A 3,133-nucleotide genomic window follows, 5' to 3' on the forward strand; every position below is an offset into this window, starting at 1 on the left:
GGGTAATTGGGGTGGGGGGGGGGGGGTTTCTAACCACAGTCAAAAAAAAGTGTAAAGAAACTGAGAAAGTTGTGTAGATCACTACAAATGTATGTATATTTGGAAGAGCTGAAATGTACTGTGTCGATTAGTATCAGAATTATCCTGCAGCTAATCTGCAGTTTGTTTTTTTGTTTTTTCTTTTTCCAGTCTGCCTTTGAACTGCTTTAAAAATAGAACTGATGCTGTAACATCTGCTTTCAGCTAAAAAGTGAACCTATTCTGTGTCCTTACTAGTAGGCACAATAGGAATAATGAGGGGAATTTATCAAAACTGGAGCAGGAAAAATCTGGAGCAGCTGTGCATGACAACCAATACGCTTCTCTCTTTCATTTTCAAATCTTAACTGAACAAACTGAAGAGAGAAGCTGATTGGATACCATGTACAACTGCTCCAGATTTTGTCTGCTCCAGTTTTGATAAATTCCCCCCTCTGTACTTACCTACCCGGTGCACCCAGCAATCAACCATCAAAGCTCCAGAAAAAAATGTCCTGCAATTGTGGATTGCCTAGGCAGCTGATCACCAATGCTAACCACATTCACATGATGCCAGGGGGGTGTTTGTCCTATTTTGCTCTTATTTTGCCTACTATGTGTTCACTTTCAATGTTCCTGTGCAATTTGCTTTGAACAGTTATCAAATTTAATTAAAGTATTTTTTTGTATATCCGAAGCCAATTTTTTTTATGGATAGAGTAGGGGATTGATAAAACTACTGTTGCAATGTTCTCGCCATCTGTGTACCATTGGGGAGATTTATCTGAAAATGTGGGATTTTTTTACACTTTTAGTTCTAGTAAGAATGGTTTGTAGACAAATAGATAGAGCGATTCGCCCTAACACAAACATATATATTTTTAAAAAACACACAAATACCCCTCAGATTCAGAAATCACTAGAATCGTCAGATCCGCATTTCTGAAAGTCTATAAATGCTTGTGTTATCTCCTCCCATGTCATCAGTTCTCTGGGTAAATAAATAAATAAACAAATAAATAAAACCAGCATAGTGCAACACCGCTATATTTAAAGCAAAGCAAAAACAGTTACAAGTGCCAGCTCTGAGATGCCTGACATGTTTTGTCCGTTGACTCCATCAGATGCCTGTTTTAAATAAACTGGAGTTATGCTATGCTGGTTTTATTTTTGTTTTAAACGTTTTAACTGTGTATCAAGTTCCTGCATGATATACTATAGGAGAGTTGGAAACTCCCAGGTGAAATTAAGCTGCAATCCTATTTAGCTGTGCTGCTCGGAACTCAAGAGTAACCAAAGAGCTTGGAGGAAAAGCAGCATGGGGCGATTGCTGTTGCCACAGGTGATTACTTGGAGAACCCATTGTAAAGTAGTGGCATGGCAAACCACAAGTAGGCAACACTCGCATGCAGCTGTTTCACTCCTGTTCTGCAGTGACCCTTCCCATCAGCTGTCAAAAGGAAAGTCAGGTCAACTTGCATGTCTAAGGTAAACTATTACCTTTTATGAGATCCCATTGCAATATTCTTTTGTTTCCAGATGTGTCTTCAATGTTTCACTCAGTGTGATTTGCCCTGACAGCTTACAGTAAGAGATTGAGAAGAGTGCATTGTGGCAGTAGAGCGGAGAGGCTGAGAAAAGTCCCAAAGGAAGTTTGAGGATCGTGCCTTAAAGGATCCATGCTGGAATACAAAGCATGTGTGTATGTAGTATGTGGGTATTGAGGACTCGCATAAAATGTCAAATCTATATTGCATCAACAATAAATAAATTTAAAAAACACAAGAAGTCTTTACAGCAAAGATAAAATATCTCTAAGAATACAATAGAGTTACATTTCGTAACACTACGGATCCTCTGTGTATAGAAGAAAATTGTTTCCTCACAACTGGTGCCTGTTCTCAGAGCAATTATGTGGGGAGCATATAGGGTCTCAGAGAAGAAAGAAAAGAAGTATAAGGAGAAGGCTTGTCTATCTTTCTCTACGTGTTCATTGGGCCATCTGGATATTTCAGTTCATGGGTCCTGCAGGAGTGCAAAGGAAAGCAGCCCATGCAAAAGAAAACATGAGCTTGCAGTCCCTTTGTTCTCTCGGTCCTGGTTGCATGTGCCATACTTTCCCATGGTATATCTACTACCCATAAACAATTTATAGTTGTATTGCATTAGTGCAAGGAGAAAGGGGAAAAGAGGTGGGGGAAGCCCAGGATACATTAAGTTTGCTACAGAGAGCACTGTCTCTAGTCTCCTCCTCTTTCTAAACGTTCTGGGTCCCTCTCTCACATAGCTATGCTGGCTAGAGACTTAAACTTCTTTTGTGGATCCTTGACAACTGAGTTTCTAGTGGTATCTCACAATTTGTAAGCAATGCAGGACAGCATCAAAACGTTCCTGTCTCCACTCAGTCAGTCACTCACCACTTTCATAGGGGGATACATGCAATTTGCTTCCTCTAGGCCCAATTAGAACATCCATGGCAGCCAGCAGCTTCAAGGGTTCATCACATGAGGGGAAATCCTTGTAACATTCCACCCCCTAAGCCCAAAAGGCCCAGGGGTAATATAGTTGCTACAGTTACATCCTCTCCAGGCAAAAGCACAGGAGGTAATTCCATAAGCCAGGAAATGTCTCAGATATGTAATAGCACTCCCATCATGCATTAGCAGAACCCCCAAGCCTGCTGATTGGCTAGAATAGCTAATATCTATAATTAAGAATGTTACCTCTAGCACACCCTGCTGCAGCCAACTTTACCAGCAAGTGACTGAAATGAAACACATGCAGACAAGTTGACTAAAGCTCTGCTTCCTACACGATCATAACAATGCAAAAATAAAATGTGGAAATATACCTCATCTCTACATACCATTTGCAAAAAAAAAAGCATTATACAACACAATAAATGTGCAGGCTTCAACATAAATTATTACAAATTAGGCAACAAATCATAATTCATTTTTTTAAACAAAAAAACATCTTGCCCTGTTGCTTAATTATTCAGGGTTCAAATTCAGATTTCAATACAAATTACTGTTTGGGCTCATTTAAAAAAGGGGTAGTGAATGTTTACTTTGCAATAGTGAATATCCACTTAGTTTAGTAAATAAAGTTAAGC

This window comes from Nanorana parkeri, unplaced genomic scaffold, assembly GCF_000935625.1.
Source record: "Nanorana parkeri isolate BGI_ZX_2015 unplaced genomic scaffold, ASM93562v1 scaffold1677, whole genome shotgun sequence".
Taxonomy (NCBI): Eukaryota; Metazoa; Chordata; class Amphibia; order Anura; family Dicroglossidae; genus Nanorana; species Nanorana parkeri.